At 41.3% G+C, this 23,577-nt stretch overlaps 1 long non-coding RNA gene across 3 annotated transcripts in view; it reads right to left on the minus strand.

Moving 5' to 3' along the window:
• The window catches only part of LOC102555022 (uncharacterized), a 235,354-nt gene that overhangs the window by 67,824 nt on the left and 143,953 nt on the right, over positions 1–23,577 (minus strand). The window lies entirely within an intron of this gene.

The following is a 23,577-nucleotide window of genomic DNA, read 5'->3' on the forward strand; positions in this document are numbered from 1 at the left end:
CAACGTTGAGTGAATGGTTTTACATTTTTGTTGTTCTTTACTTAGCTTTTAAGGGAGCAGGTTTCCTGTTAACATTTTCCCCCCATCTTGATCAGCCCCACCCCTCTGCCATCACCCCTTGCACTCCCTCCCTCCCTTCAAGCATGGCATGCTGCTGTCCTCTGTCCTTGCCTCTCTTCACTCCTTTCTAGCCACCTGTCTCTGTTACACACTTGGATTAAAATAAGAGCATAGAAAAGCAGAAGCTAAGATCCACATGTGTGAGAGCAAGCGACATTTGCCTTTCTGAGACTAAATTACCTCACTTAATACAATATTTTCTTTCAAGTTCCACACATTTTTCTAAATTTTTATATTTACATTTTTCTTTACAACTTAATAAAATTCCATTGTGTGTAACATTCTCATTATCCCTCATTAACGTGTGTGTAGCTGTGCTTTCGCCTAAACTCATTTACCCAGAGAACAAATTTAAGTGCCATTCTTCAGATACCGTCTACTCTTAAAAAGAAGAAAAAGAAAAGGCAGGATCTCTCACTGGACTGGAACTTGCCAAGTAGCCTCGGCTGTCTGACCAGACATGGAATTACAAGAGTTGCCACACCCAGCCTTTTTTACATGAGGTTTGCAATCCAAGAAAGGCCTTTATAATTGAAGGCAAGCACCTTACCACAGAACAATCTCTCTAGCAATTCAGGCTGAAATTTATAAGGTACCATCAAATGATTATCTACTAATAATTACCAAAAAGTTAGAATAGGACTGGGCAGAAAGCATTTTAGATATCATCAAAGACAACGCTAGTAAGAAAACAAATCTATAAAATGGTATTTGAGCAGATGAAAAGTGCATATATATGATATATCATATATCAGCCTTTGCAATAGAAAAGAGATACAGCAGTATGGGGTTTAGAAACCCACATAGTCCCTTGGTACTTGGCTCAATATCTCATTAACAGCAGGACTAGTAGCAATAGTAGCAGTCCCCTCCATGGTTTAGCAATGGAAGCAGATTAATTAGGCCTGGGAAGAAAGAGTATATTGGGGAGGCCTGATAATGTCTGATGGTAAAGCCAAGCAGTCCATGTACCTGAAACACTACACCAAGAAGCTAGTCAAAGAACCCAATCCAGATACTTGACTTGGTTCCTGGGTGTTCAAGTTGGAGTGAATGCACAAGATAAAGCCTCCCGTATGCTCAAGATCCAGGGTGTAATGATGAGGACTCTTCATAGTGTGAATTAAACGCTTCGATGAGCAGCAGTTAAGAGTGCTGTGCTGATTTGAACCAAGGACAGGGAAGGACAGACAACATACAAGGACAGACAGCATACTCTCTGATGCTCAGGACTCAGTCCTGAGGTACAGAACCTTGGTCCGAAGTGGGGATATTCTTGGTCAACTTATGAAATAAGAGGATGCTTGCAATTGCAGACATCCTTTAGGCCACTAGACTAAGATCAACAGTTATCAGAACTGAATAGGACCTCATAGGTGAGCCATGTACGGAGACTTCTGAACTGAGCTTCTATCTCTCTAGGATACTCTCAGGGGGCACTACCTGAACACCTTTAGATCTTAGAAAATTTAAGTATTGACATGCTTCTGTGTAATTTATTTTTATTTTGTATTTAGAGGCAGTTCCACTGTGGCACAGACTGGCCTCCAGATTGGTCTCAGAGACTGACCTCCAGAGTTCTGAGATTGCAGGTGAGAACCACCCAAAATGGATCTCCTGCAGAATTTCCCAACCAACAAGTTACAAGGGTGCAGCAGTTATCTTTTACTTTGATCTATTTAAGAACAGAAAAATTGGGCTGGAGAGATGGCTCAGCCGTTAAAGGCTAGGCTCACAACCAAAAATATAAGAACAGAAAAATTGCACATATGTCAGCCCTTGAATGGTAGTTTTACTGTATTACTTGAACAAAAATATCTTAACAAACAAGTAAGAAACAAACCAAAAAGATGGTGACATTTATAGCCAGGAAATCAGGGGTTGAATCTAGCTCTGCAATGTATGAATTCTTTGACCGTATCAGGAGGCTCGGAGAGATGAAGTGACCTGATCAATACAGCACAGTATTGTAGTAACAGAGAATCTGTGCTTGGATAACTGAGCCACACTCTGATTTCCTTGAATGCCCATGCTTTCTAGACCGTAGTTGTCTTGAGGTTGGCTAAAATGGCACTAATGTTAAAACAGAAATCCTAGCATGCTCTCTGAGCTACCATGGCACCACAGAATTTAAAGAGGCCACTATCTTGATAGCATATCATTTTGCAGGGAAACGCACATATTATCACTGTGCATCTGCAGCACAGCCCGTAACACTCAGTTCACTTTAACTGCGGTCCCATGGCTGACACGCATGTTATTGCTCCCCAATTACAGTGTTTTCTGCTCGGAGGCATCTTGTCCTCTGTAATATATCACTAGCCAGAGCCCCAGTGCTAAGCATTAGCTAGTAATTTATGGTCATACCTTCTGAGGCAGAGAGTGCAGCCATAGCTCACTTTGGACTTGAGAAAGCACTCCAGTTTTTCCCTCAGCTCCTTTTCTCTCTCTCTCTCTCTCTCTTTTCTCTTTCTGCATTTACTCATTACTATATCTTTTCAATTTAAGGATGGCCTGGATCCTGCCATGTAAATCAAAGAAGAGAGGCCCTGGCTCAGCTGCCTAGCCTGGGTCACCTGGAACCCATTATGATACAGAATCATAAACACCTCCATTTTCCCTTTAGAGAGAGACCAGGACCACAAAAGTTAAGCTACCTGCATAAGAGCTGAGTGCCATCAGCTGTACTTAATCTTTAAATGTCCAACCCACTGATAACCTTTGGTTTGCTTTGATAACTGTGAAATAAATTCTCACTGCATTGGATCCCGGCACTCTGGTTTCTCTTCCAGGCTGTAGTGCAGATGTTGTGGAATCTTGGAGAGGACAGCCATCCTTGGAGATCTCTAGGGCCAGTTACTGGCTCTCAGGCACTTAATTCCTAAGCCCCTCTCTACTGACTCTAAATTTCTTTAGGGCATGACATGGCGTTCCTGCATTACTAAATTATGTATTCTATGGAGAGAAACCCATCTGGAGGTTGGGAAAAGGAAGAAAAAGTTCACAGAAAGTCTATGATGTCTATCTGGAATCTGAAGGGGAAATAGGAAATAGCCATGGGGTAGGAAATAAGAAGTTGGTTCCTAGAACACAGGAGATCTGAATAAAAGCTGAATGTTGGGGAGCTGCAAGAGGCTGAGCCGAAGCCAGCCTTGAGGCCCTGTATTGAATGGGTGGACACTATTTACTGAAGTGCAACTGGTTATATGGCCCAACTAGAGTGATAGGGTTGGACATTCCTTTATTTTTCCACAGTCACTTATTGACCTTAAATGCTAGGTCCTGCTCCAAGCAACAGATCAATAAAAGCAACATTCAATCGAGAAAAAGACAGTAACTTCTGCTGTTTTTAGTCTACATTCTAGGGAAGGGAATTAGATAGAAATATTTTAAAATATGCATTATAACATCAGTAAATGTTACAAGGACAAAAACATAAGGAGAGGGGGCAAGAACACTAGGCTGGAGGGATAAGCTGCAGTTTTACACGGAGTTCTGAGGGGAAAGCAAAAGTTAGTAGCTGACCGGTGTTAAAGGATATGAGAAAATACATGTGTCTGGAGAAAAAAACAGGGACTTCTGCATTGAGGCCAAGTCTGGTTAATGTGGCTGAAGTGTCAAGGGAAGATCGGGAGGGGACAAGGACAGAGTGAGAGATTGATGCAGATTACAGTCTGTGGATGTTGTGATGTTTGTAGTGTTTACTTAGAGCAAGTAGCTAGACATTAAAGAGTTTTGTCTTGAAAGATATAAATTCAAAATGTCACTATGACCAAGTTCATCTTTTAAATGTACATTAAAAATAACTCACTCTAGATCCATTTTGAACATGCTGGTGTTGAAGTTGGGTGACACTCAGATAGGTTATCCAAAGATAGCTGGATACTGAATCCTGGAGCTCAGACCAGGTCTGTAGAGAGATGTGTTCATAGTTATCAATAGGCTGATGCTAGTAATGTGTCAGCAGCACTGAGGAGAGTGTGTATGTTGTAGAACAAATGGTCCTGAGACAGCAGAATGGCATGGCCAGGGTCAAGAGGACTGGGAAACAAAGCTGTGAGGAGTCCCAGGGAAGAGTCCCGAGAAGGGTAGGAATTAAACCTCCAAAGAATGCCAAGAAAATAAGCAATAGCAGAAAAGAGTTTTGTGGTTTATATGACATGAAGAACACTGACGGCTTTAGCAAAAGCAGCACAGTGGGATAAAGGTGACGGTAACAGAAAAGAAAGCTAAAGAAGTTAGCAAAGTAAGCACAGACAAGTCACTCTGGCTGTGGAGGGGAAAAGACATAGTAGAGACGGAAGGAAAGAGGTTTTGCAAGATGAAAGAGAGCCCAGTGCAGGTTATATGTTGGCCAAAAGAATGAACTGTGGAAGAGAAGAAAGTTCCCAGAAAGAAGGAGGCAGAATAGATGATGTGAAAGACTCGGGTTAGCCGGGAGGGTGGGTCTCAGGAGGGTGTGTGGCAGGAGGCAGAGGGCAAGTTTACAGGGAAAACGGGCATTCGACGGATGGCTAGCTCAGGAACAGAAGACTTGCTGCTGTCTGGCAATAATGAGAGGCATTTGTAGTGTTTTACCTGTATATATACACATACATACATACACACACACATACACACATACACACACACACACACACACACACACACACACATACACACTGACACATGACCTGGTGCACAGTGACATATCCTGATGCTGAATAAAGCATGGTGAGTGAGTGGGGCTATTTAGGATCACAGCAACATGATGTAGATGTCGATGGCCCAGGAACCCAAGAGGATGGGTCTGTTCTTAGGTGTATCTTCCTTTTGCTTATAAAATACTGATTGACTATCTCACCTAATTTAACCTAATATCATGGAATAAAAATTTTCCATCCCATCATTTTTATAATTATTATTTCAGTTGAGCATCTGTTTTGTTAACTTTGTTTCTGCAAGGGTTCAGGTTACACGATAAAAATGTATTGTAGGTTGAGATGTTCGTTATCTAGCAAGCGTATGGAACTTAACTTTTGAAAACGTTTTTAGATGTAAAAAATTCTGAAATAAGTTAGCTGTTTTTACATTTGTTAGTATAATGTATTGTGGGCAAGTACATACTATGGCTTATGTGTGGAAGTCAGACTGCTGTGTGAGGGAGTTGGTTCTCTCCATCCATCACGCGAGTATTAGAAATTAAACTCAACCCAACTAAGCCCTCTCTCCATGCCCAAACTCGAAGTTCTTTTTTTTTCCCCAGAAAGCTTACATTGATCTTTTTAGTGTGCATGAATGTGTGTAAATCTGAGCATGTGCTTGTATGAGTGCGGGTACGCATGCGTGTGCACCTGTTAAGGAATGGCCATTCAGAGCCTGCCCTACCTGGGGTTCCAGCTCATATATCCATAAACATATACAGCCACCAAACCTAGACAATATTGATGAAGCCAAGAAGTGCATGCTGACAGGAGCCTGATATAGCCATCTCCTGAGAGACTCAGCCAGAGCCTGACAAATGCAGAGGTGAATTTTAGCAGTAAACCATTGAACTGAGAAAGGGGTCCCCATTGGAGGAGTTAGAGAAAGGATTGAAGGAGCTGAAGGGGTTTATAATCCCATAAGGAAGACAATACCAGTCAACCAGAGCTCCCAGGGACTAAACTACCATCTAAGAGCACACATGGACAGACCCATGGCTCCAGTTGCATATGTAGCAGAATGGTCTTGTTGGGCACCAATGGGAGAAGAAGCCCTTGGTCCTGCCAAGGCTGGAACCCCAGTGTAGGGGAATGTCAGGGCAGGGAGGCATGAAAGGAGGTGGTTGAGGAGGGGGAACACCCTAATAGAAGAAGGGGGGAGAGGGGTGGGATAGGGGGCTTATGGATGGAGAACTGGGAAAGAGAATAACATTTGAAATGTAAATAAAAAATATCCAATAAAAAACCCAATATGTTAAGGATATAAACAGAGTCTTTGAACTATGTGGTTCATGTATATGGGAGTGGATGTGATGTATTAATAAGATCTGAGACATTTAAAAAATTAAGTTGTTTTGCTTATTAACAGTAAATTCATTTCTATTTATTATACTTATTATAGGTAAATTTTTAACTTAAACTGAGATCCCAAAGAGCCATATGAGAAATGGTAGGCTAGAAGGCCCATTTTGCCCCATATTATTAGTTTATCTCAAAGTGTTCTAAAGTTACTCTTCCTGTTTTACATTTTTATCTCAGAAAATGCAGGGGAAATTACTTAATACAGATCAGGATTTAGCCCTAAACTACTTCAATACTCACCAATGCTAGGGGCATTCAACAAACAAACAAACAAAAACAAATAAAAAGCAATCCTCTCTGTATTTTACTTACATATAAAAGATCTGGTGTGAAAAATTCTCCTGGGAAAATGGACAGTATTGCTTAGTAGAGAAGGTGGAGCAAAGGAAGGGAGTTATCTATCTCCAGTTGAGAAAATGTTTACAATGCTGTGAGATTATGATCTCCACAGTTATCCATTGACAAAAGCTCTGGAACAAATCCCCATCCAGACAGACAACTTCTGCTCTACCTCATACCAACCAGCCCCGCCCTCCTCCAACCAACATTGTGTTTGGTACTGCCCTGTAGCTACTTATGACCACAGTATCTGGGAGAAGCAACTTGGAGGAGAGATTCCTTTTAGCTCACAGTTTCCGAGCATTCAGATCATCACAGTGGGACAGCTGTGACAGAGCAGAGCCTTTCATTCAGGGCATCCAAGACACAAAGATGAGCAAGGACATGGGAGCTTTGCCTGCTTTGTCTTTTATCCCTTTATTATGCCAGAGCCCTGTCCCGGGGATGACACTGCCTGCATTCAAGGCGCCTTCTCCTGCAGTTAATCCTTTCTGGAAATTTCCTCATGACACAACCATACAACTGTAGACATGCCCCACCAGTCTTCTAGATAATTCTATGCAGTCAGGTGGAATATGAAGAGTAATGGGGCTGGAGAGGTGACTCGGTAGTTAAAAGCACTGCTGCTCCTCCAGAGTCCTGGAAGAAGACAGCACCCACATGGTGGCTCACAACTGTACTCCCATGAGATCTGATTCCCTTTTTGGAATGCAGAGATACACGCCAGCGTTTGAAGACAAAACACCTGTACACATAAAACAAGCAAATATTTTTAAAAGAATAAAATAAAAATTAAGCACAACTTGCATATTAGTTGTCTTTTATTCATTTATTTATTTATTCATTCATTCACTGATTCATTCATTCTCTCTTGCAGCTAGGGACAACCAATGAGATACAAGTAGAAGTATATTTTTTTTTAAATGCATTCAATTGTCAGAGACAAAACTGGCACCTTCCTGCCTTAATCTAGTATCAAGCTGCTACATTTAGCAATTAAAAATAAAGGTCACTGAAAGCCTGCCATGATGGTGCAAGCCTTTAATCCCAGCACTTGGGAAGCAGAGGCAGGTGGGTCTCTGTGAGTTCGAGGTCGTCCTGGTCTATAGAATGAGTTCTAGGACAACCAGAGCTAAATAGAGAGATCCTGTCTCAAAAATAAAAGTAAATAAATAAAGGTTGTTTAGTTATATTTGAATTTCAGATAAGCAGTACTTTTTAGCATAAACATGCACACAATTTTGAACATGCTAATACCAAAAAATAACTTGTTGCAATCTAAAATCAATTTTTAACTGGAAAACCAGTACTTTATCTATTTTGTCACATAAGGAGGACAGCAGCTGCATAAAGAGAGCTTAAAGGCTAACGAAGGCCTAATACTGAGAAGACCCGAGAGCACCACGTGGGTCAGGCACCTACTCATGTTCTCTGAGCCACTGGGATTAGAACCAGATGCAGTTAGCAAACTGCTACTCTGCAGATCATACTTTCACGTTCTGGGTTTGTTTGTTTGTTTGTTTGTTTGTTTGTTTGTTTGTTTGTTTTTTGCCACCCCTCTCATTGTTTCTATTTTTCTCCTTTGTTCTAGTCATATATGTTTTAGGTTGGTTTTGCCCATTTATAAAGATTAAGAGAGACAGTAAATTTGACTCAACAGCTTGTCCCCTTTCTACAACTTCAGAAACAGCTGGAACTGTAGGCATAGAGCCTGAGAAGTTCTAGGAAAGGAGTACGTGGCAGTCTCCCGAAGGACCACAAAGCACTGCAGAGCTGTCCTTCAGAGGGCAACTCCACTGCCTCTGCTTCTGCAGCACCGTACACCGTACATAGTTCTAATTAGAGCTATCATTCATGAACACTTGCAATACACCCAAACCCTGCCAAGCATTTTGTTTCTGTATGTATTTATACACTATAGAACCCCCGCGATAACTTCAGAATACTATCTAGATTACTAGCTTTATTTTCATATCAGGAAAACTAGAGCCAAAAAGGAAAAGAAACTTCTAACAAATTGAAAAACATGCAAGATATGCAGCAGAAATTTGAATTCAGATTTGCTCCAAAATATGTATTCTTTTCGGGCAATTCTTTTTAATCCATACCATGAAACATTGTACATTTATAATACATTATAAACTATGATACCTGTAATGGTTTGAATAGGTATGGGGACATAGACTCATGTGCTTGAATACTTAGCCCACAGGGAGTGGCATTATTTGGAGATATGGTCTTGTTGGAGTAGCTGTGGCCTTGTTGGAGGAAGTGTGTCACTGTGGGGACAGGCTTTGAGGTCTCCTATGCTCAAGCTACACCCAGAGTGATACACAGTCTCCTGATGCTGCCTTCTGATCCAGATGTGGAACTCTCACCGTCTTCCCTAGCATCATGCCTGCCTGCATGCTGCCATGCTCCCCACCATGGCAGCAATGGATGAAATTTCTGAAACCATAAGCCAGACCCAATTAAATATTTTCTTTCATCAGAGTTGCTACAGTCACGGTGTTTCTTCACAGCAATAAAACCCTACCTAAGACAATACTTAATCTGATGTAATTTTACTTGAAAAGCAAGAATAAAGGAAGGAAGGAAGGAAGGAAGGAAGGAAGGAAGGAAGGAAAAGAAGAAAATTCATTTAGGGTTGGGAGATAGCTTGCAGCTCAATTGGTAAAGCGTTGGCAGCACATAACCTCAATCCCAGAACCTATTTCAAAGGTGCACTGTGAGTGTGGAGACACAGGCTTGTAATCCCAGAGCTGGGGAGACAGAAAAGCATGGATACCTCAGTTTTCAGGCCAAGCAGCCTAGTCTACTTGGCAAACTCCAGGATAGCAAGAAACCCTCTTTCAAAAAAGGGGGACAACTCAGGTTGTCTTCTGACTTCCACCCAGACATGCACCAGCAAATATTCTAACAGAGGATTCATTTAATACATGTGGCCTACTAAATAACACAGTTCACTGTGTGGTTTCGGTTGTGTATATCTGTATGACCAGGTGGCCGGTGAAAGAAGAAAGAAAAATTGAAAATCCAAAGTAAGTTTTCTACTAAACTTTTTACATTGTCAACTGAAAATCACAGTCGACTAAGTCAGGGCTGTCTGTACAGCGTTTGGGCTGAGAGGAAAGGGTAAGCCAGGCAACAGAATCAGCATGCAAAGTGAAGAGCTGTTTCCTAACATCCCCGCCTAAGTCCTGTAGAGAAAGGACATGTGTAGACTCAGCTCCCTTCTAAAAACAGCTAGCAGCACGGAAATCAGCACTGATTTTCCTGTGCTGGTCTGTCCTGCTCGCTCTCTTAGAAAGGGAAGCCGCCACAGAGAAAGCAGAGTGACTGGGACTGTGGAGAACACCTGGAGAAAAGTTCAGGCTCAATCCCACGTGGCCTGAGGAGCACGTGTTGAATCCTCTCATCTTACTCTTGACCCAGTATATCACAGACTGATGGGTCAGTCCATGGCAGACTCACTTCACTGCAGCAGACTCATCTCGCTGGGACTTGGCCGTAGCATCTCTGAGAACGCCCACACGGTCTAGACCACAGACAGGCCATGATGGTCAAGATGGTGAAGAGCTCCCTCTGAATCACAGGAAACACACAAACCAAGCAGGAAAAATGTGCCTTGAACTTTTTCACGTAGTTCACCTACTGCAACGGGGGGTGGGTCCCTTTCCGTGAATAGGGCACCCATGGAGAATAGCTAATAACAGACTGATCCAGAACTGAGAAAGAATAGCATGGCATCTTGCCCCAGTCATGAATAGATGACATAACAAAGAGAGAGGAAAAAGAAACAAGGAACCCAGGAGTAATGGGGAGACCCAGGCTCACCAGCCAGGCGTCTGTAAGCAGAGTGTGGGAACCTTTCCCTGCTTCTGAGATGCGTATTGTTGTCTAACAATGGTGCAGTGACTGCTGTTGTAAAATCTCCATTTCAAAGGAGAAGCCAGCAGAGGTGTTCTGCTCCTCCTCTCCCCTCTGGGAAATCCTGGAAAGTGCCAGCAAGCTTGCATCATTGTTAAAGACATGGAAAAAAAAAAAAAAAAGGCAGTAAACCCTGCATTTATAATGGGGCAAGGAACAGGGAGGATGGAGATTTTAGAGTGCCAAATCATAAAATATAAACTTGACTGAGACCCCACAGGACAGCAGTGGGGTCCCATCTCAGCAACCAAATTAAAATGCAGCCTCAGCTCTCTGGTTTCCATTGTCCTCACCTGCAAATCAAGGTTATGTGCTGCATCTCTTCAATCAGCAGTATGGTACAGCTCAGCTACATAACTAGATGTCTTGGGGAGTTTACTCTCCAGTAGATATAGTGGATAATAAAGAAAACTAATAAGTAAATGTCCTGTAGTCGTGGGGTTATAAGGGAAATGTCCTAGTAAAGAGAATAGGGAATAAAGTTGGTGCTCTAAGGTATCAGGAAGGCTACTCTGAAAGAGCTTATATGAGGCTGAGCTGTATCAAGTTTAGCATGTGTATGTGGTCATGGCTTTAAAGTCCATAACAAAAACAAAACAACAGCAGCAGCAAGACTGAGAAAAAGCAAACCAGGTGCAAATTTGGGGACAGTTGTCCAAGACTTAAAAAAAAAATCACATATGGCTATGAAATAGGACTCTAGCTGGCATTCTGGGATGCATCAAAAAATTACATGCTATTAGGATAAAGATAATAGGAAGATATTTGGAGAGATAAACCAAGGAGAGATGTTTTAAAGTTAGAGAGATCTGAAGTTTAACAGTGATACAAATTATTAAAGGCCATTTATTGAACAAAGAGGTACATCGAATCCTACTAAAATGTCATCATTACTGATTAAAATAGAGTTCACTTACATGGTCAGAAATGAGCTAGCATCACCCACCGTACCCAAGCCTTTGGTGCAAGCATCAAGAACTAAAACAACTTCCTATCACAATGGATCCCTGGGAAGCTTCAAAACAGGTCCAGCGAAAAAGCAAAGGTGGCATCAAAAGGTAGCAGATATGGAGGTGATGCAGAGGTGGAGGTGATGCAGAGGTGGAGGTGATGCAGAGGTGAAGGTGATGCAGAGGTGAAGGTGATGCAGAGAAGGAGGTGAAGCAGAGAAGGAGGTGATGCAGAGGTGGAGGGATGCAGAGGTGGAGGGATGCAGAGGTGCAGGTGATGCAGAGATTGAGGTGATGCAGAGGTGGAGGTGATGCAGAGATTGAGGTGATTCAGAGGTGGAGGGATGCAGACATGGAGGTGATGCAGAGATTGAGGTGATGCAGAGAGCAGAGATAGAAGTGATCCAGAGAAGGAGGTGATGGAGAGATGGAGGTGATCCAGAGAAGGAGGTGATGGAGAGATGGAGGTGATCCAGAGAAGGAGGTGATGGAGAGATGGAGGTGATCCAGAGAAGGAGGTGATGGAGAGATGGAGGTGATCCAGAGAAGGAGGTGATGGAGAGATGGAGGTGATGCAGAGAAGGAGGTGATGCAGAGATTGAGGTGATGCAGAGGTGGAGGTGATGCAGAGATGGAGGGATGCAGAGGTGGAGGAGGTGATGCAGAGGTGGAGGTGATGCAGACATGGAGGTGATGCAGAGGTGGAGGTGATGCAGAGAGCAGAGATGGAGGTGATCCGGAGAAGGAGGTAATGGAGAGATGGAGGTGATCCAGAGAAGGAGGTGATGGAGAGATGGAGGTGATGCAGATGTGGAAGTGATCCAGAGAAGGAGGTGATGCAGAGGTGGAGGTGATGGAGGTGATGGAGAGGTGGAGGTGATGCAGTGGTGGAGGTGATGCAGAGGTGGAAGTGATGAATTAGAGTGTAGGTCTGCTTTATATGTAGAAGAAAATAATTCATTGATAATTTGGAATGGGGATAAGAAATAATGATCACTAAATCTCACTCTCTCCACTTCCCTCTCCCTCTGTCTATTCTCCTCCCTCCCTCATTCTCAGTTTCATATAACTCTGAAGTCAACCTAGACTATGCCCTGTTGTTGACATTTGGCTGGGGGGAAGTTCTGTAGCTGGAGGCTCCATGGCCATTTAAGCATGTCTGAAGAGAAGTCAGCCTCTGGGCAGTGAGACCTGATACAGCCATGAGGAGCAGGCTGGTTCCTCCCTGAAGAGGCTGTGCAGCTCGTGTATCAGCAGACCAGGACCAGGTGGTGGGTTACTCAGTCTCATCTAATGCTCACACTGGCAAAGCTCTCCCTAGTCCTTAAGCAGTACAGCTCCTTCCAGTCCCTGATAGCTGCCCCACATGCTACTCGATGACCTCATTTGCATCCATACAGCTGTTCAACGTATGACCCCGTATCATTGCTAGTCTTTAGATAATAGACTTTAGATAATAGAAAGAAGTCTTCAGTGGCTCCGTACCAGTTCCTACATTTGCAGGGAAACTCAGAGTCTCAGAACCAAATTGCCAGATCAAAGAGGAAACTTTTTTATAAACATGACAAACAGTGGCAACTACCCTCATAAAGCAGTGTGTGAGGACCATTTCTGTGACACAGGCTGAGAGAGGATGTGATTGGAAAACTGTTTTTAAATTAGATATATTTCTTTACTTACATTTCAAATGTTATTCCCTTTCCCAGTTTCCTGTCCATAAGCCCCCATCCCCTATCACTCCCCCATATAGGTTTTCTTCCCATATGCCACACTTACTGCCACCCCATATTGCCCTGCACTGGGGGTCCAGCCTTGGCAGGACCAAGGGCTTCCCCTTCCACTAGTGCCCCAACAAGGCTATTCTCTGCTACATATGCAGTTGGAGCCCTGGGTCAGTCCATGTATAGTCTTTCAGTAGTGGTTTAGTCCCTGGAAGCTCTGGTTGGTTGTCACTGTTGCTATTAAGAGGTGGAAAGCTCCTTCAACTCTTTACATTCTTCCTTTAATTCCCCCGAAGGGGGTCCTGTTCTCAGTTCAATGGTTTGCTGCTAGCATTGACCTCTGTATTGGACATGCTCTGGATGTGTCTCTCAGGAGAGATCTATATCCAGTTCCTGTCAGCATGCACTTCTTAGCTTCATCAATCTTATCTAGTTTTGGTGGCTGTGTGTATATATATATATGGGCCACATGTGGGGCAGGCTCTGAATGGCCGTTCCTTCCGTCGCTGTTCTAAACTTTACTTCCATATCCCCTCCTATGGATATTTTTGTTCCCCATTTTAAGAAGGAGTGGGAGCATCCGCATTTTGGTCATTCTTATTCTTGAGCTTCCTGTAGTCTAAGGATTACATCTTGGGTAGTTCCAGATTTAGAGCTAATATCCACTTATCAATGAGTGCATACCAAGTGTGTTTTTCTGTGATTGTGATACCTCACTCAGGATGATATTTTCTAGTTCATTCCATTTGCCTATAAGTTTCATGAAGTCATTGTTTTTGATAGCTGAGTAGTACTCCATTGTGGAAATGTATAATTTTTTAATCCATTCCTGTGTTGAAAGGCATCTGGTTCTTTCCAGCTTCTGGCTATGATAAATGAGGCTGCTATGAACATAGTGGAGCATGTGTCTTTGTTGTATGTTGGAGTATCTTTTGGGTATATGTTCAGGAGAGGTATAGCTGGGTCCTCAGGTAGTAGAATGTGCAATTTTCTGAGGAACCTCCAGACTGATTTTCAGAGTGGTTGTATCAGTTTGCAATCCCACCAACAATGGAGGAGTGTTCCTCTTTCTCCACATCCTTGCCAGCATCTGCTGCCACCTGAATTTTTTATCTTAGCCATTCTGACTGGTGTGAGGTGGAATCTCAGGGCTGATTTGGTTTGCATTTCCCTAATGACTAAGGATGATGAACATTTCCTTAGGTGCTTTTTGGCCATCCAATAATCCTCAGCTGAGAATGCTTTGTTTATCTCTGTACCCCATTTTTAAAAAGGGATTATTTGGCTCGCTGGAGTCTATCTTCTTGAGTTCTTTCTATATTTTGGATATTAGCCCTCTATCAGATGTAGGATTGGTAAAGATCTTTTACCAATCTGTTGTTTACCGTTTTGTCCTAATGACAGTGTCCTTTGCCTTACAGAAGCTTTGCAGGTTTATGAGCTCCCATTTGTCGATGCTTAATTTTAGATCATAAACCACTGGTGTTTTGTTCAGGAAAATTTGTCCAGAGCCCATGTGATTGAGACTCTTCCCCTCTTTTTCTTCTATTAGTTTGAGTGTATCTGGTTTGATGTGGAGGTCCTTGATCCACTTGAATTTAAATTTTGTACAGGGTGATAAGCATGGATCGATCTGCATTCTTCTACATGCTGACCTCCAGTTGAACCAGCACCATTTGTTGAAAATGCTATCTTTCTTCCATTGGATGGTTTTAGCTCCTTTGTCAAAGATCAAGTGCCCATAGGTGTGTGGGTTCATTTCTGGGTCTTCAATTCTGTTCCACTGATCTACGTGCCTGTCTCTGGTACCAATACCATACAGTTTTTATGACTATTGCTCTGTAATACTGCTTGAAGTCAGGGATGGTGATTCCCCCAGAAGTTTTTTTTTTTGTACCATTTCATTTATTTATTGAGAATCAAAAAATAAAACTCTTAATTTTACTTTTACTTTTTTTTTCTTTGTAACCTTTTCTACTTTTTTGGTTATGTTTGAGATTGTATTTTAATTACAATATTTCACTCTTCTCTTTTCTCTCTTCAAATTCTCTCTTATACCCCTCACAACTCTCCTTCAAATTCATGTCCTCTTTTTAAATCAACTGTTATCCTATTTGCCATATATATATATATATATATATATATATATATATATATATTCCTACATATAACCATCTGAGTCCATCTAATTTTACTTGTATGTAGGTTTTACTTTTATGTAGGTTACCATTTGGCTATGAGAACCTATTGGTATTTTCTTCTCTGAGGAAGGGCATCTCTCTGGTTCCCAGCTTTCCTTGTTACCTATAGTTCTTTGGATAAAGCTGAGACTTCATGGGCTTTTCTCCACCCATTTTGGATTTTCTTTCATTTCCTTCTTGTTCAGCTCACATTTATGCTCTTATATTGCAGAGAATTTACAGGAATGGCTTCTGACGTTGTGGAGACACAATGTAACAGTAAAACCCCTTTTCCTACAGCTCTTACAGCTCTTACCCTGTACCCTGCAATGTTCCCTGACTTTAGGTGTAGAAGTGTATTTGTCCCTTTCTTTCCATGAATCATCTCTATTCTCTCCAAATAACTGCTTTTAGAATTTTTAGCTCCATCATAACTACTGCTAGTACATTTCTTTATGTTTTTTTTCTGTATATATATATTTATATTTATATAAAAAGACCAATAATAGCAGTGTGTTATGCATCAACAGCAGCAACAGCTTTTCCAGGTTCTGCAGTCATCTGAACAAAACTGTAGAGACATCCAGCACACTCCATTAAAAAAAGAAAAAAAGTAAAAAAACAAAACCCGAGAAAACAGCACAGTTCTGTTACTCTTGTGGTACCTGGCACCATTTTTTTTTAAATTAGCTTCTCAATCATCATCTGGAAAGAAAACATTCTGAGCAACATCATTAAAAACAGCTCTGATAAAGCACGGTCACTACTACGTATCATAAAGCAGGTACAAGCTATTTTACATCCACAGAGGTATGATACAATACTGTCCTACATCTATAATACTAGAGGATACAATTTAAAAGGCATTATTTGAGACTTGATTCTACTTTTCCAGCAGACGGCCCAAAGGATGGTGTGACACAGCTTTGTAAAGAAACATACTCTAGACAGGATTTCCTTTCACTAGTGGCACACTTCTAAGGATTCATTCTCTCCATGAATGTCAGCTAAAACCGTTATTAAAAAAATGAAATATCCCTAGAACAAAACCGTATAACCACCGGATTCACATGAAGATGACCTAGTGGAGACAAGCTGGACCTCACCTTACCAACAAGCTATCAAATCTGTTATGTTTAAACAGTGAGACCTCCAAGGAAGGAGATGCCAAGTAGTGCTTCAAAGCTTCGGACCACAATCAAACACAGCATCCTTTTCAACAGAAGCAGAAGCTCATCTGAATATGCTCAAGGATGCTGACATCAACATTTAATCATCTCCTCACTCATCCAGGAAGAGGGGGAGATCAGTTACTACTGTACTTTATTGTGTTCAACCAAATCACCATGTTACAAAAATAGCAAGCTGCCATAATAAAAAATAAGGCTCCTCTATCCAGCACCAGATAGCATCATTTTACTTTCAAGCCTAGAAATTGCACACTTGTATATAAACCAATCGAAGATGAGGATTGAGAGTTCATCTTGGTGGATTTTTCCTTTGATGAATATGAAGTGTCCTTCCTTATCTTTTTTGATGACTTTTAATTGAAAATTGATTTTATTTGATATTAGAATGGCTACTCCAGCTTGCTTCTTCTGACCATTTGCTTGGAAAGTTGTTTTCCAGCCTTTCACTCTGAGGTAGTGTCTGTCTTTGTCTCTGAGGTGTGTTTCCTGTAGGCAGCAGAATGCAGGGTCCTCATTGCGTATCCAGTTTGTTAATCTATGTCTTTTTATTGGGGAGTTGAGGCCATTGATGTTGAGAGATATTAAGGAATAGTGATTATTGCTTCCTGTTATATTCATATTTGGATGTGAGGTTATGTTTGTGTGCTTTCATTCTCTTTGTTTTGTTGCCAAGACGATTAGTTTCTTGCTTCTTCTAGGGTATAGCTTGCCTCCTTATGTTGGGCTTTACCATTTATTATCCTTTGTAGTGCTGGATTTGTAGAAAGATATTGTGTAAATTTGGTTTTGTCATGGAATATCTTGGTTTCTCCATCAATGTTAATTGAGAGTTTTGCAGGATACAGTAACCTGGGCTGGCATTTGTGTTCTCTTAGGGTCTGTATGACATCTGTCCAGGATCTTCTGGCCTTCATAGTTTCTGGCGAAAAGTCTGGTGTGATTCTGATAGGTCTGCCTTTATATGTTACTTGACCTTTTTCCCTTACTGCTTTTAATATTCTTTCTTTATTTTGTGCGTTTGGTGTTTTGACAATTATGTGACGGGAGGTGTTTCTTTTCTGGTCCAATCTATTTGGAGTTCTGTAGGCTTCTTGTATGCCTATGGGTATCTCTTTTTTTAGGTTAGGGAAGTTTTCTTCTATGATTTTGTTGAAGATATTTACTGGTCCTTTGAGCTGGGAGTCTTCACTCTCTTCTATACCTATTATCCTTAGGTTTGATCTTCTCATTGAGTCCTGGATTTCCTGTATGTTTTGGACCAGTAGCTTTTTCCGCTTTACATTATCTTTGACAGTTGAGTCAATGATTTCTATGGAATCTTCTGCTCCCGAGATTCTCTCTTCCATCTCTTGTATTCTGTTGGTGAAGCTTGTATCTACAGCTCCTTGTCTTTTCTTTTGATTTTCTATGTCCAGGGTTGTTTCCATGTGTTGATTGCTTCTATTTCCATTTTTAATTCCTTCAACTGTTTGATTGTGTTTTCCTGGAATTCTTTCAGGGATTTTTGTGATTCCTCTCTGTAGGCTTCTACTTGTTCTCTAAGGGAGTTCTTTATGTCTTTCTTGAAGTCCTCCAGCATCATGATCAAATATGATTTTGAAACTAGATCTTGCTTTTCTGGTGTGTTTGGACATTCCGTGTTTGCTTTGGTGGGAGAATTGGGCTCCGATGGTGCCATGTAGTCTTGGTTTCTGTTGCTTGGGTTCCTGCGCTTGCCTCTCGCCATCAGATTATCTCTAGTGTTACTTTGTTCTGCTATTTCTGACCGTGGCTAGACTGTCCTATAAGCCTGTGTGTCAGGAGTGCTGTAGACCTGTTTTCCTGTTTTCTTTCAGCCAGTTATGGGGACAGAGTGTTCTGCTTTCAGGCGTGTAGTTTTTCCTCTCTACAGGTCTTCAGCTGTCCCTGTGGGCCTGTGTCTTGAGTTCACCAGGCAGGTTTCTTGCAGGGGAAAAGTTGGTCCTACCTGTGGTTCCAAGGCTCAAGTTTGCTCGTGGCGTACTGCCCAAGTCCTCTCCGTGGCGGCAGCAACTGGGAAGATCTGCGCCGCTCTTTCCGGGAGCCTCCGTGCACCAGGGTTCCAGATGACGTTTGGTGTTTTCCTCTGGCGTCTGGATGTGCACAGAGTGCAGTCTCTTCTGGTTTCCCAGGCGTGTCTGCCTCTCTGAAGGTTTAGCTCTCCCTCCCACGGGATTTGGGTGCAGAGAACTGTTTATCCGGTCTGTCCCCCCAGAAGTTTTTTATTGTTGAGTATAGTTTTTGCTATCCTGAGTTTTTTGTTATTCCAAATAAATTTGCAAGTAGTTCTTTCTATCTCTATAAAGAATTGAGTAGGAATTTTGACGGGGATTGCATTGAATCTGTAGATTGCTTTTGGCAAAATGGAAATCTTTACTATATTAATCCTGCCAATCCATGAGCATGGAAGTTCTTACCATCTTCTGAGATCTTCTTCAATATCTTTCTTCAGCGACTTGAAGTTCTTGTCATACAGATCTTTCACTTGCTTGGTTAAAGTCACACCAAGATATTTTATATTATTTGGGAATATTGTGAAGGGTGTCATTTCCCTAATTTCTTTCTCAGTTTGATTATACTTTGAGTAGAGAAAGGCTATTGATTTGTTTGAGTTAATTTTATACCCTGACACTTTGCTGAAGTTGTTTATCAGGTTAAGTAGTTCTCAGGTGGAACTTAAGTACACGATCACATCATCTGCAAATAGTGATATTTTGATGTCTTCCCTTCCATTGTATCCCCTTGACCTCCTTTTGCTGTCTGATTACTCTGGTTAGGACTTCGAGTACTATATTGAATAAGTAGGGAGAGAGTGGGGAGCCTTGTCTAGTCCCTGAATTTAGTGGGATTGCTTCAAGTTTCTCTCCATTAAGTTTAATGTTAACTACTGGTTTGCTGTATGTTGCTTTTACTAAGTTTATATATGGGCCTTGAATTCCTGTTCTTTCCAGGACTTTTATCATGAAGGGGTGTTGAATTTTGTAAAATGCTTTCTCAGCATCTACTGAAATGATCATGTGATTCTTATCTTTGAATTTGTTTATATAGTGGATTACATTGATGGATTTTCATATATTAAACCATCCCTGCATTCCTGGGATGAAACCTACTTGATCATGATGATCATTTTGATGTGCTCTTGGATTCAGTTTGCAAGAATTTTATTAAGAATTTTTGCATTAATATTCATAAGGGAAATTGGTCTAAAGTTCTCTTTCCTTGTTGGGTCTTTGTGTGCTTTCAGTATAACAGTAATTGTGGCTTCAATAGAAGGAATTTGGTAGTGATCCATCTGTTTCTATTTTGTGGAATAGTTTGGACAGTATTGGTATGAGGTCTTCTACAAAGGTCTGAAAGAATTCTGCACTAAACCTATCTAGTCCTGGACTCTTTTTGGTGGGGAGACTTTTAATAACTGCTTCCATTTTTTTTAGGAGTTATGGGGTGGTTTAGATGGTTTATCTGATCTTGATTTAACTTTAGTAACTGGTATCTGTCTAGAAAATTGTCCATTTCCTCCAGATTTTCCAGTTTTGTTGAATATAGGCTTTTGTAGTAGGATCTTATGACTTCTTAAATTTCCTCAGATTCTGTTGTTATGTCTCCCTTTTCATTTCTGATTTTGTTAATTTGGACACACTCTCTGTGACCTCTGGTTAGTCTATCTAAGGATTTATCTATCTTGTTGATTTTCTCAAACAGCCAGCTCCTGGTCTTGTTGATTCTTTCTATACTCCTTTTTGTTTCTACTTGATTGATTTCAGCCCTGAGTTTGATTATTTCCTGCCCTCTACTCCTCCTTGGTTTATTTATTTCCTTCTGTTCTAGAGCTTTTAGGTGTGCTGTCAAGCTGCTGACATATGCTCTCTCCTGTTTCTTTCTGCAGGCACTCAGCGCTATGAGTTTTCCTCTTAGCACAGCTTTCATTGTGTCCCATAAGTTTGGGTATGTTGTACCTTCATTTTCATTAAATTCTAAGAAGTCTTTAATTTCTTTCTCTTTCTTCCTTGACCAAGTAGTCATTGAGTAGAGCATTGTTCAACCTCCATGTATATGTGGGCTTTTTGTCATTATTGTTGTTATTGAAGACCAGTCTTAGTCCGTGGTTATCTGATAGGACTCATGGGATTATTTCTATCTTCCTGTATCTGCTGAGGTCTGTTTTATGACCAATTATATGGTCAATTTTGGAGAAGGTACAAGGAGGTGCTAAGAAGAAGGTATATCCTTTTGTTTTAGGATGGAATGTTCTATAAATATCTGTTAAGTCCATTTGCTTCATAACTTCTGGTAGTTTCTTAATGTCTCTGTTTAATTTCTGTTTCCATGATCTGTCCATTGATGAGAGTGGGGTGTTGAAATCTCCTACTATTCTTGTGTGAGGTGCAATGTGTGCTTTGAGCTTTAGTAAGGTATCTTTTATGAATGTATGTGCCCTTGCATTTGGAGCATAGATATTTAGGATTGAAAGTTCATCTTGGTGGATTTTTCCTTTGATGAATATGAAGTGTCCTTCCTTATCTTTTTTGATGACTTTTAATTGAAAATTGATTTTATTCGATATCAGAATGGCTACTCCAGCTTGCTCCTTCAGACCATTTGCTTGGAAAGTTGTTTTCCAGCCTTTTACTCTGAGGTAGTGTCTGTCTTCGTCTCTGAGGTATGTTTCCTGTAGGCAGCAAAATGCTGGGTCCTCATTACGTACACAGTTTGTTAATCTGTGTCTTTTTATTGGGGAATTGAGTCCAGTGATGTTGAGAGGTATTAAGGCATAGTGATTGTTGCTTCCTGTTATCTTCGTATGTGGATGTGAGATTATGTATGTGTGCTTGTCTTCTCTTTGTTTTGTTGCAAAATGATTAGTTTCTTGCTTTTTCTAGGGTGTAGCTTGCCTCCTTGTGTTAGGCTTTACCATTTATTATCCTTTGTAGGGCTAGATTTGTAGAAAGATATTGTGTAAATTTGGTTTTGTCACGGAATATCTTGGTTTCTCCATCTATGGTAATTGAGAGTTTTGTTTGATACAGTAACCTGGGCTGGCATTTGTGTTCTCTTAGGGTCTGTATGACATCTGTCCAGGATCTTCTGGCTTTCACAGTCTCTGGTGAGAAGTCTGGTGTAATTCTGATAGGTCTTTATATGTCACTTGACCTTTTTCCCTTACTGCTTTTAATATTCTTTGTTTTGTGCACTTGGTATTTTGACTCTTATGTGATGGGAGCAATTTCTTTTCTAGTCCAATCTATTTGGAGTTTAAGGACTTCTTGTATGTTTATGGGTGTCTCTTTCTTTAGGTTAGGGAAGTTTTCTCCTATAATTTTGTTAAATATATTTAATGGCCCTTTAAGTTGGTAGTCTTCACTCTCTTCTATACCTATTATCCTTAGGTTTGATCTTCTCATTGTGTCCTGGATTTCCTGGATGTGTTGGGCTAGGAGTTTTTTGCCTCTTACATTATCTTTGATGGTTGTGTCGATGTTTTTTATGGTATCTTCTGCCCCTGAGATTCTCTCTTCTATCTCTTGTATTCTGTTAGTAATGCTTACATCTATGACTCCTGATCTCTTCCTTAGGTTTTCTATCTCCAGGGTTGTCTCCCTTTGTGCTTTCTTTATTGTTTCTATTTCCATTTTTAAATCTTGGATGGTTTTGTTCAATACCTTCTCCTGTTTATTTGTGTTTTCCTGTAATTCTTTCAGGGATTTTTGTATTTCCTCTTTAGGGGCTTCTACTTGTTTACTTGTATTGTCCTGCATTTCTTTAAGGGAGTTATTTATGTCCTTCTTAAAGTCCTCCATCGTTATCATAAAATGTGAATTTACATCTAAATCTTGCTTTTTGTGTATGTTTGGATATCCAGTATTTCCTTTGGTGTGAGAACTGGGCTTTGATGATGCCAAGTAGTCTTAGTTTCTGTTGCTTAGATTCCTGTGCTTGCCTCTCACCACTGGGTTGTCTCTGGTGTTAGCTTGTCTGTAGGCCTCTGTGTCAGCACCCCTGTAGAACTGTTTTTCTGTTTTCTTTCTGCTGTTTCTGGGAACAGGTGCTCTGCTCTCAGGTGTGTAGGCACTCCTGGTGGCTGTCTTTCAGTTCTTGGAGCAAGCAGGAATCAGATGGGTCCTGTCCCTGACTGCTCTTAGGTCCTTACACCCAGGTGGCACAGCTTGTGTTCCCTGTTGGGTCAGGAATGTGGGCAGATGGTAGTCTCCTCTGATTTCTCAGGAGTGTCTGCACTGTTGAGGGTCCAGCTCTCCCCCCACCCACCCATGGGATTTGGATGCAGGGAGCTGTTTGACTGGTTCAGTTCAGTTCCCGGGGTGAAATCCAGAACCACAGGTACAGGCAGCTGACCGTTCCTATATTCCTGTGTCTAGAGGACTTCCTCTTGGGATGTGGGCAGAGGTGGGCAGAAGTGGAAATTTGTCCTGCGGTCTCAGGATGGTCTGCACTTCTGGGTGTTCAACTCTCTCCTCAACGGGATTTGGGTGCAGGGAACTGTGGGATAGTATCAGTTCAGTTCTGGGCATTATTCTTTTAAAAATATTTGGGGTTATTTAACAATTTCATATATGTATGTAATCTATCTTTATCATGTTCGCTCCCCATCCCCTCTCCCCACAACCTCTCCCACCCCTACATGACTCCTTTGGACACCTCCCAAGACATCAACTCCTCCAATCACATCAACCCCTCCCATTACATTGACTCCTCCCTTCACATTGCCCCCTACTTTCACATCCTTTTTTATATGCACAGATAACTGAGTTTAATTGGAGAGCTGCCATGTGCATGGTATGAGGTTATTTACTGGATAAGAACATACTAGTGCCTATATCACTAAAGAAAAATGTTTCCCATCCCCCTCCAGCACATCTCAGCAAGAAACAGGTCTTAGGCAGATAGCCAGTGCTGCTGTGTGTTTGTGAATATAACATCCATGTCATATCCAAAAGACAGTTTATAGCACCCTTCACAGTCATGTTTTGAATGTCATCAGTACTGTCCTTTTAACTTTGTGCTTGTATGTGTCTATGCTACAGTGTGTATGAAGGTCAGACAACTCTCAGGAGTGAGTTCTTGCCTTC

Source organism: Rattus norvegicus, chromosome 18, assembly GCF_021556685.1.
Source record: "Rattus norvegicus strain SHRSP/BbbUtx chromosome 18, alternate assembly SHRSP_T2T, whole genome shotgun sequence".
In the NCBI taxonomy this organism is placed as follows: Eukaryota; Metazoa; Chordata; class Mammalia; order Rodentia; family Muridae; genus Rattus; species Rattus norvegicus.